The 12,009-nt window shown below is 30.6% G+C and overlaps 1 long non-coding RNA gene across 6 annotated transcripts; it reads right to left on the bottom strand.

The window, feature by feature from the left end:
• Positions 1-185: 185 nt before the first annotated feature.
• On the bottom strand, positions 186-11,061 carry LOC105335765 (uncharacterized). 6 transcript variants are annotated; one of them, XR_010707855.1, is made up of 5 exons: positions 9,637-11,061; positions 6,654-7,232; positions 5,413-5,603; positions 4,220-4,455; positions 186-3,792 (listed from the first exon to the last, which is right to left on the bottom strand). It is a non-coding gene; the product is annotated as an uncharacterized lncRNA (long non-coding RNA). The 6 variants fall into 6 exon arrangements; XR_010707858.1 differs by lacking the exon at positions 9,637-11,061 and having other exon boundaries at positions 186-862; positions 1,743-3,792; positions 6,654-9,270; XR_010707857.1 differs by lacking the exon at positions 9,637-11,061 and having other exon boundaries at positions 186-3,522; positions 3,642-3,792; positions 6,654-9,270.
• Positions 11,062-12,009: the final 948 nt, after the last annotated feature.

Below are 12,009 nucleotides of genomic sequence, written 5' to 3'. Positions count from 1 at the left end.
AAATGAGAAATAAAAGTTGGTGGTTTCGATTACAAGCAGCAGTCGGGCACATGGTTGCGAACATCATGTGAAAAGCATACTTTGGATTGCACGTGATTTCATCGTATGATTTTCATATCATTCTCATAAAATTCACGTGATATTAGAAACCAAAACAAGAATCTTGTGTCAATTCATAGCGTCAGTTTTTCACATCGGCTATTTAAGAAAATCTTTTTACATGAAATAAAGTTACAAATGTGTTGCTTAACCTGGTTAATCAATAACACCAATGTATAATATGTTATGCCAATGTTAGAAATACACTAGTAATTATGATTTAAGAAGTAAAAAATAAAAGTCAATCTCAAAACAATTATGTTTTTCCTGCAAACGTAAACATTTTCGCTGTTCTTGCTTTTCAGGCAGTTATGAACAAATATGAATATCTAAATAACTCCTCAAATTACATAAAATACAAATGACATCAAGTACTATCTCTTTATAAGAGTTACCCCTCTTTTTGTTTTATGATTAAACCAGTTATTATTCACGATATACAGAAGTGAAAATGAAAACTATTTTTAACGTAAACCCAATTGTGCAATTTTTAGCAAATACAGACACCACAAACTTAATAGTAGGGGTTTAAAGGACAAACAACAATTTAAAAATAAAATAAAACTACATTGTAGGACCAATGGGTGGGTCCTTCCTTGAAAAGCATCTGACTCATGACTGCTGCATTTCTTTCGATATCAGCTCACCAGTATCTCAGGTGTCATGGCTTCCTAAATATTCTCCGCAGCATGCGATGGCTCAGACTAATTGATCACTTGTTTCCCACATGTATGATTAATTAAACAATGAGACCAGTCTTATCCTTTAATGAAGAACGCAGAAATAAAAAATATAGTTAATCAAAGTGTACAAAGAAAATCGGATAGAAATATACAGTTTTAGGTCTGAAATTTACATGAATATTATTGGAATGCTGTAATTTCGATGACAATTTAATATCCATCCAATTAACATTCAGCCAGGTAAAACATGACACGAGAATAAAACCCATTTTCGATGCACTAGGAAGTTTCAAACGTGAATATACAAAATACCGAGAAAGAATAAAATGGTAATGGATTCGTTCCAACATGTAAACATTAAAAAGTAAATTCTGACGTAAACGAGAGGGAATCACAATGAGTCTTCTTATCACTAGAACGGAAAGTAAGATTTACGACGGGATTTAGTCAATCTTATTGTACTAAGACGTATTTGTTCAACGATAGCTTTTAAAGGTCAAGATTGTTATATGTAGTTAATTTTATTTTAGACCTGAAGCAACGCAATCTGTATATACATGTATATTATAGAAAAACCTAAGCTAATCGTTAAATCGCTAAAAAAAATCAAAGTTCTTTCAAAGTAAAAATTTGTTAAGATTCAATGACTTTAATTAGACTTAAACTTAAATCGATAATGTCTACAAAAACTCAATTTTTTGATTGCAAAAAATTAATAAACAAATAAATATATAAAATAAAAACGAATGAATAAATAAAAATAAGTTAATCTTTTACACACGCATAAGGAAAATATTATTATGTATATGTATCATTAACATTTGTTTAGCGCTTTACAGGTAAACAAATACTTTGAAATGATTAAGGTGGATTAACACATCATCACAAAATGGCTGACCGCTGATCGAAACGACATTTCGTTTTATTAAAAGGATTTTATGGACTAAACATGTAACTTACTCCATAGCCGAGTGGATAAAGTGTCGGACTTGTGATCCGTACATCCCGGGTTTTTTATCCCCAACCTGCAAAATTTTCGCTTATTTGACATTTGTACAGTTAATTTATCGTTATATCTTTCAGTATCAAAAATGTCCTGTTAATTTGAGTGACTTTTTCCAGGTGTGTTATTCCACCTTAACAGCGTTAATATAAATAAATAAATAAATAAATAAATAAATGTAACAGAATGCAAAAAAAATTAAAGCACATAACACTAGATCAACAGGAGATGGTAAAAAAAATTACAGGATAACATTATGTTTAAATCAAAATATAGATTTGACATTAGTGATATCTATTTATTTACTAGATTAACGTTACGTAAAGTGAATGCATTATTTTTTCTGAGATCGAATGAGGTTATACTCCCTTGAATCTAACTATGGAAAACCCCATTCAATCGAGTAACACGTAAGGTGCTATACACTTGAAATTTGTGACGAAGTTCCGTAGGAAAAATCTAAATGAATCTTATTTTACCAAGGGTTTTCCATACATCCCAGTTCATGTTGGGTCAGTTTCTAGGGCAATGCAAGTTTTCGTGACATCAGTGTTCACGAATTTGCACGCAGATAGCATTTTAATTTATTTTGTAAATAATTTCATTTCAAACGTGACTTTTATAACAGATTTTGATTGACGGTACACTCTTCCCCAAGGTCCAATTAATATATTTCATTGTACAGATATAGAGTCAATTTTCAGGACGTATAAAATACCGTGTACGATTGAGATATCAGGTGTATTTCAAATACCTAATTCGTTTTTCAATATCACGTTCATTGGTAGTGTTGCCATAAAAACCACACTGACACCTTTTCTTAACTTAAGACGGTATGTACACAAATCTTTAGTAATTTTACGTTAGAAAATTTGATACATAAAATTCCTTAAGGTTTTGATACAACAAATTTAATCATCCAACTGAATATACGCGATCTTGCATATTGCAAGATATGGGTAGTTATACTATTCATATTTATTTTTATACATGACGTATGCATTAACAAACATTCGCACATTATTAAGATGAATAAAAAAGTTGTTGAAAAGGTTTAACCTTAACTTTAGACGAGACTTGAATAGGTGTTTAAATAACAACTGTTTTAAATGGCTTAAGTCTTCTGTGGTAAGGTGTTCAAGGGTAATAAATATTTATTCTAGAACAAGTAATCTAAATAGAAGTAATGACTCATGAAACCTCCTGATCATTAACCACACAATGTGCATGCATGGTTTTTTTTTTCTATCTGAGGGATTTGAAATTGAAGCGATTATGACATAGAGCATATTTGATCTTGACGTCAAATTGAGCTATGTTGTCACGATCATGCATAAATAAAAGCACAACTTACTCGTGGCCATAACACTGTATGGTGATGCAAGCAAAATAAACACGGGTCACTATGGTCTCTATGTTTAGAACGACAAATACATAATAACCATGACCCAGGTCCTCCTTTCATAAAATTCCTATTCACAATGAATGAAAAAATCCTAGCATTTTGTGACCATATAAAACGTTTATACAGCGACTTTTAAATGTTACCCAAACAACCGTAAAAACACGAGGTAAAATCGATTTTCGGTAGAATTGATTCTCGAGCGTGTACGAGTTAGTACTGAAATATTAATGATCCCCATGTCGTTTATCGGGAAAACAAAACGATTGCTGAAGATTCTACAAACGAAATATATCTACCATGCTGCGGAGGACATTTAATATCAATCTCCTTTCCTTCATAAAAAAATAAATAAAATATAAATGATAATCAAATCATGTTTACACGTGGCATGGCAGTACTAATTTTTTTCATGTTGAGGAGTATTTACATAGTTTTTAAAAAGTTTACTTACGAATACGTTTGTATTATATTGTTCCATTACACTGCTGAGAACGTTTCCACTCCATTTGGGATTTTGCAGGCCAGTACGATTAAATCTTGTACACACTGTCGCGCAAACTCCCCAACGAGTGAATGAAGTCTTTATTTGTCTCTTCTTCATCCTGCCAATGTTGTAAATTATTCTCAAATTGACGGATAATAATTTTTCCTAAATCCGGTTTTCAAAAATTGAAAAACTCAGTAAGGCAGGATACTATATAAAAAGCATGACAATTTCATATATATCAACACAAATTAAAAATCTGTTGCACTTGGTGAAATCAAACTTTTGCTAACTGCCAGAGTTTAAATGCTAAAGATTTCAATTTAATTTTTTGAAAGAAATTTTAAGCGCCAGATCTTACAGGAATGTAAAGCGAAATGCGTTTACTCCCACGCTCGGGATTTCACAATTCATAAATAGAAAAACTACCTAGATACTATGGTGCAGTTACAAAGTTGAAAGTGATAGACTAAAGAAAATGAAGGTGGAACAAGAAATTAATCCTCTGAAAGAAAAATCATGACGCGAAAAAAGTTGTTTCTTACCTTGTCCCAAGTTTCATGTACTCGTAAGTACAATCGATATGCCCTACGTACTATTTCCCGCCTCGGCTTAGAAGTCATTGATAGATTCCATGAGTAGGTGTGTCTAAGTGACGTCAGAGATAAAATTTCTACCAGGTCACAATTACTATTGACACGTTTTATGAATGAAACCGAATTTTGAGCCATTCACTGGGATATATTTTCCTAGCATGCTGGGGACTGCAAAGAAACTGTATCTGTGGATAAAATAGTTTTATCAAGACGAATTGAGATTTGTTTAAAAATAGATATTCGTCACGGAAAATCCCTCTGCATTCTTTTGAGCTGTGTGTGTTTCATTGGTTAATGGTTTACAAGTAAACGACGCAGTACCTATTTGTAATGAATATGCAATATGGAACGGTCGTTAAGGATCTTTATCTCTCACATAAAGAAAGTATCTATGATAAAAATAAAAAAAAGAATAATAAATGTTTCCATAAGTAGGCTAATAATACTTTAAAATTGTTAAAAAAAAATATTGATTTAAGGTTAATCGAATTCAATCATTGATTTGATATTCTTGATTCAATAATAAAATATATTTGTTTAATATTTTGAAATTTTATTTTAAGATTGGGAAATATGTATCAATCTCGAGCTCATAGCAACACAAATGAAGTACTATTAGAGCAGACTTATTATTATGTTATTTATTCATCCTCATTTTTAGAAAATACTTAAGGAATATTGCCAGAAAACAAACTTGTAACGTGTTTTTATTAATTGATAAAAAAAAACACCATTAAAAAAACCCCTATTACCTTACCCACCCCCTAAAAGAATCAGTAGAAATAAATGATTAGCATACATTATCCATTTAGGTGAGAGGAATTATGTTTTTATATATCTACAGTTATTGCATCTGATGTATAAAAATATAGCAATATCAGTTTACCAATGTCATTGGAGATAAAATAGATAAAAATATGTATAAATGACACTAGAGATCTCTTTTCATATAATATCTTTTTTATACCTACAACATACATGTAATGAAATTCATGAATGAAGAGTTTTGAATTAAAAAAAAAAACTTATAAACATATGCATATTGTATTCAATGTATGTAAATTGTGTAATATGCCATTTTTAAAAATGAAAGCAGACAGAACAATTATCAACAAGTTTAACAACATATGTATTTTACTTACCACTGGAAGGCTCATTCTATTTAGAAAGGTCTTGTTCCCATGCACATGGCATACAAATCGCTGAGCCATTTCCGGCGTTCTTATAGCTGGTTTTCCCGCGTTTTCCATTGACATTATTTAGGAGAGACCTTTCAACTTTAATCTAAGTACTTGTTGAATATTCATATTACCATTGGCGGTAGAACCAGTTTCTAAATGAAAAATAACATTAAATTTAAAAAAAAAATCTGATTAACAAGCATTTTCAAAGAATCATCCTCGCCTAAATTTGTTTCAGAGACAATCCTTGTTATGTTAATTTACATGGTATTATTTCAAAAGCGAGTCTCATCACTTCATCCCGACATATAGAAATATATATAACTAAATTTTCGAAACAAAAATGCTGTACTCTACCAAATCCTTTTCATCATACAACATGCTCACATTCAGCATTCTGTTTGTACATTTAAGAAGATAATAGATATGAAATTGAACAAACACACGGCGACCTTGAATTGTCTCTAATATTTGACCCTTGTTTTGAGAGGACGATGTTGCGCAATTTATAGTCTGTCTTGTAAGTTACGTAACTGCTTGGTCTGCAGGTTTTGAACAATCTTCGATCGTAAATCTTTTGTAATACGGTTTGTTAGGTCATTTGTTTTATATACACAGTTACGATACTAAAATGAGCAAACCTGCAATCTTTATTATGAATTAAACCCTTGCGGAATGTGTGCCGACACAAAAGAGAACATTTTTTAATACTGATTTGAAACTTGAGTTTGTACATTGAGAAAGACATATATACATTCATTTTTAATTCTCATGACTCAACAATGAAATTTCTATTACATGTATGCTAACTTTGTCGATAAGCGAAAAAGTCACAATTTAAAAAAAGAAGAAGCTATGTTACTTCTGATAAAAATATCTTATGTAAAATTAACATTTATATTAATTACTAATTATGTTGTTAGTTATGAAAAATTCTTTTGTTTTCAACAGGTTAATTCTCGTATTAAATTGATGCAGTTTACTTAATTAAGCAAATGAAAATATGCTGTTTTAAAAAAGAGGGTGCAAAACATGCAACTTTGACATTGTGCGCTTTTTTATCATAAATTAAATTGCAGCATTATCCGCCTTCAAACCTAATATGAGAAAAAATATTCAAACATGTAATGTCAGAACCGCCATGGCTTTTTACTCATGTCAACATGCCACTCGCATTGTCATACTCTATGTGCCGATCTTACCACTTGTTAGGTTTTGGCAGCATAGCATTCACAAAATATCCATTCAACAAACTGTATCAGAGCTGGGGGACCTGGAGACATCATTATTCCTCAGCAAACGGTTGTATATCAAAATTTAAGGGATTTCGCTCATGGGTTATAAATTCTAGATCTTTATAATCACAACAAACTTTTTTCTGAAATGTTTATATATTTTTACAGCCTTTATATCATAATTTTGTAAGTAATTATTGAAATATTTGAGGGATAGTGTAAAATCAGGTTTTGCATATATTTTTGTATTTTTTTGAAAATACTTTAGGTACTAAAATAAATTTTACAGATATTAATTTTTTGTTAAGAATTCGTTTATTACATGCTATTTTATCAGTTCTTGAAGTTTCGATTTGATGTTTTCAGCATCAGTTTAAATCAACATTCCTTGATTTCATCTTTCAACATACCTTTCCTACACAAAAATACATGATAGACACCCACAGACAACATATAACAGCAGGATACAGGTACGATACGAAAAGTCAGCTCTTGTTTAAGTCAGATATGTTAAAGCTCATTCAGTCTTAATTCTTACTTTGCCTACTTAAAGGAATAAATAAAGATATGTCGTGAAGATCAGAAGTGTCAACTAGAACTACAAAAATCATAAAATTAAATTTTTAAATGATAATTCCAAACCTTGTTTTAGCACCCAAAATGTTTTTTGCATAATCAATTGAAGTCCTATATTGTTCAGTATGGTAACATATTTATTTTTAATTATCTTCAAAGCTGACAATTTTGTTTGAAAATTTGTAGAATATGATATATTTGTGTATTGAATTTATGTAACTTCAACTGAACTTGATTCAATCCATCTCACTAAAAATTGCATGTTTATATTACATTGTCTTATTATATATACAGAAAAAAATCTTGACCATTTTTCTAGCTTGCTTAATTTGATTTTTTAAAACAATTTTTTGATCTTTAAAAACATTTCTATGTAAGGGTCTCTCTAGAATTTCCATTACAAAGCAAAGAAAAGAAGAAAAGAAAAAGTATCAAGTAAATTTGTGCTCTAATAAAGCAATAAATGGTTCATCAAAATAGATTGAAGTTCTATGAAATGTTTCAAATCTTTTACTTTAAGTTATCTTCCAGTGTCAAAAGTACTCTATGGTTTGAAATATTAAATTGTTTTTGAATTGGTTTAAGTATAATTATTTTTATTGAATAAATTGAATGAGGATTGGGAAACGAACCACAGTACCTTTATATTTATACACCATCTTTATTTATTAGCAGATCAAGATAAAGATATTTAATATGTGATCATTTTTTTATTCTTAGTACTTGATAATAAAATAAGTATTTTCGTGAATTTTAAAAATGATAACAACAATTATGGTTCAGTTTCAAGGTAAGACGCATATATACAAATATTGATAATTAAGTGATTATTTGACCTAAATAATATAAATTTGTTACAGTAAAATACAATTTACTCAAATTGCCCATGACACAGTTACTCCAAGGAGTTGGTTATTTTTATGGAATTGTTCCTATATAGTATGACTCAAAAAGAAAAGTATGCAAGATGTACTGTTTTTGTAAATTTAATATGATTGTTAAGATAGTCAATAAATGTTGTGGCTTACAATGGTACTATGGTACTGTTTTTATTAAAATATAAATAGATGTTTGGTAATAATTCCAGGCATACCCGTACGTTTTGAAGATGTACCTTTACAGAAACAAGTTTTAGATACAAAACATCGTTACTTAAAAAAATTGTATAATACCTATTTTAAAAACTTAACCAGATATCGTTACCAAAGATAATATTTGTGTCCAGTTTTTGCAGGGTAGTGGCTGCAATTTATAATTCTCTAATGAACATTTCCTGTTTTATTTTACTTCTAATCAACAAAGACAGGTTTTCGCATTTTGTTGTTTTTTACTTCCATTTTGGTTTCAATTTAGTATGCTGATACCATATTTTTGATAAAACTTGAAAAAAAGACTTCTGTTAATATTTATTGGCGTGTACATTGTAACATGAAGATTTCAACCAGTTGACAAAGTGTATTATTTCATTCTAAAAGCAAAATCTATATTTAACAAAACAGAAAGATTAATTTTGTATTTTATAAAACAAGATATATTTTACATTACTTTCGACGAATGAATATATTTTGTAATTTTTGTAACCTATTTAAAAATGCAAGTAATCTAAAATTAATTCATAAACCTCATCATTTGTTCAATGATTCGCGTCCTGAAGGAAGAAACGATCAAAATAGGGGTTATGCGTATCACACCTAAACTATTGTAAAAGGTTAAGAGAAAAGAGTTAAATTTACAAATAATAATTATAAATACATTTTAAAAAATCATCGGTCTTAAATGAAATGTGCGTTACATGTTTGGGTTTTTCTCCTATGATTTAAAACTAAACAATTTCGTATCATGAATTAATACATTGCTTTCCAGAACTCGTGGTACACTTACTAGTTTTTAATCTCGACAATAAGTGGTTTTACGCCAAAAATTAAATTGCAGTAAACATTGAAAATACATATGCGGTTATTTTTTCCTGAATCGTGATACATGTATATATGTCAGGATTCTTCAGATACAGTGATATACAAGCAGTAAATCAGAACACCTTTGGTGCCTGCAGTGAGTGTAGAAATTATATGTATACTCAGTGAATAAACCAGGATTTGCATGAAATATGTAGCGGAATACAGCCAGGCAGTATGATTACATAAAGTTAAACTTGTAATACATCATGTGACAATAGCAATCATATAATTATCCATAAATTACAAAAACTTGTGGAAGACAGAACTTGTTTATTATTTCTAAATATTCTTAAATTAATCAATTAAAAAAAATCTACAATATTTGCAAGAAGAAAAACAGTATTGATACTTGATAGGTCTATTTCTACATAAAAACATGACAATCATGCAGTCTATCAAAAACAGGCTTTACTTACAGTATGCTTGAAGAAGGAATCTTGGATAGAAGCAGCAAATGAAAAATGTGGAGGGAACCTCAGTCCCACGCGGTTGTATAAAAAACCGACCACAGTTTTATGGGTCAATATACGAATGAATATTTCGAAATTTCAAGGGATGGGTTTTGTTCATTTCATTTATGGGCAATGTTTGTTCTTAAAAAGTTGAGGGTTGTCGTGACAATCGTTCGCATTCTGAGGCCAGTACAAATTTCTATATATACTCGACTGTATCAAAGATATAATTAGCAATATGACGACTCTTAGGCGTTACGCAATTTCTCTCAATGAGTCATTGAATAAACATCTTTTTCTCGATGGATCTCAGTAAACATGTAAACTATCACCGGATATGCCCATAATGAAACTTATGGTTTGTTTGTTTGTTTCTTAACCATGCTTGTTTGGTCCAAAGTTAAAAAGTTCTGGACGGCAAAGGGAAAGAATTTACTATTGCCTGTACTTGTTTCAGTTGGGATTGGAGTTTTTCGGTTTTTGTCATTTTCGAGTTCATTTTTATAACTTGCCAAGTTCTTATTACACATGCATAGATATTGAAAGAAGAACAAGAACAATAATGTATATATTAAAAGTTTCATTTACTTGATTAAACTACTTGTATATCTTTAAGTTCATTGAAAGTGTTTCCCCATATGACATCATGACGATTTTTTACCCACTCTCAATTAAATAAGTACACATACACTCCCCTATTTCCCCTTTTCGTTATTCTGTCCAATATGCGAAGATGCGGACCTGAAAGATGATCCTATTTACAGTAAAATACAAATGTTGAAAGAACTGGAAGAAACAGAAACATGATTACAATCATTTCTTTACTTTTTTAATTTTTTGTCTCTTCATTGACAGTTCTTGCAAACACGTTTTTTTATGATTGCAAAATGCCGAAAAATCTAACTTTTCTGATATATCACTTTTAAGAATCTATCAGTAGACCCCCCACCACGTCCTCAAACTATACTAGACGATTTTTTTTTCAACAGTAGTCAACTTTTGCCATGGTCATTTAAACCTAAAGTGGATTTGTGTTCGTAGAGGTGAAAATATAGTTCGGTCAGGGGATTAAAAAAAATTCCTAAATTCTAAAATTTAACCCGCATCACTTTCAGTAAAGAACATCCAAGACCTATATACGGGTGCATTGATTGAGTATAGGCAAAACAAATTCAACTAGCTGTAAAAATGGGCAAATGAAGCAATTTTATCAAAACGAGAAATTTATACCTGCACGTTGGTTTTGAGGATGGGTCCGAATAAACATTTTTTGACGGATTATATCGTTTATCAAAGGATCCTGGTTCAGGTTTATTACAACTGACCTTGGTTTCATGTGAACATTTGTTCACAGCTGCTATTTTTTCTTCCTCTTAGCTTCCACGTCATGGTTCAATTATTTGCAGTTAAGGAGGTTTTCAAATTTGCATTTTTAAGGTATTGTGTAATTGAAAGAAAAAATTAATCCCCTCCTTAAGATGACTAGAAATATCATTTTCCAATTTTTTTTAGATTGCTAATTGTTTGGCGTATTGGCATGTAAATATACGTACACTTACATACATGTATGCAGGTAATATTCAGATCAGAGGAGGAAAATGTTTTTAAAAGCCACCCAAACCATGTTGTGACTTGGCAATAAAATATGTGAAAAAGAACTGGGTTTTCCCCATAAAAATACATATAACATTTGTCATTTTATCAATATGCATATATGTAAAGATACAAATGCAACAGTTGGATATCGCAAATGATAAAAAACATGAACTTCCAGATGTGACGTACGTGTCTACTACCTATATCGGGTTAAAATCGAGAGAAAAAAGCTTCTATTAGAGATATCATGACTAATTCAAGTCCATATACTAGAGACAGTTTCTTGGAAATAAGGCAAAAATGAAAAAAAAATAATCTCCCTCGTCATGTGGTTATAAATATGTTCTTTATGGTTGGGGACAGTAACCTTACAAAAATTAATAGGATTGGTTTACGGGGGAGTACAATGCAAGCTGACAACATCAACTGAACAGATGGAACAAAGATTCGTATTGCGGCAGTTGAAGGCCGCGATAAAAAAAAGTAAATGAAAATAAAAAGGTACTTGTAATATCTTGTAGTTCGTCAATTAAGAGGTTCCAGAGCCATTGCAATTAAAACAGGCTCACTTTTTACCTAAGTCTGAGTATATGTATTGGTTTGGAATATTGAGACTGAGGGGACAGAACTAAGCACTGTGCATGTTATCAAAATGTTATCATAAAGCTCATTAAAAGTTAAGGTTCCGTGTTGATGCTGGAATGTCATAAATTGTCCTCCCAAACAGAAAAGACTCAGATG

This window comes from Magallana gigas, chromosome 7, assembly GCF_963853765.1.
Source record: "Magallana gigas chromosome 7, xbMagGiga1.1, whole genome shotgun sequence".
NCBI lineage: Eukaryota > Metazoa > Mollusca > Bivalvia > Ostreida > Ostreidae > Magallana > Magallana gigas.
Note: the sequence above shows the minus strand (reverse complement) of the source record. Positions and strands in the feature narration are given on the sequence as shown.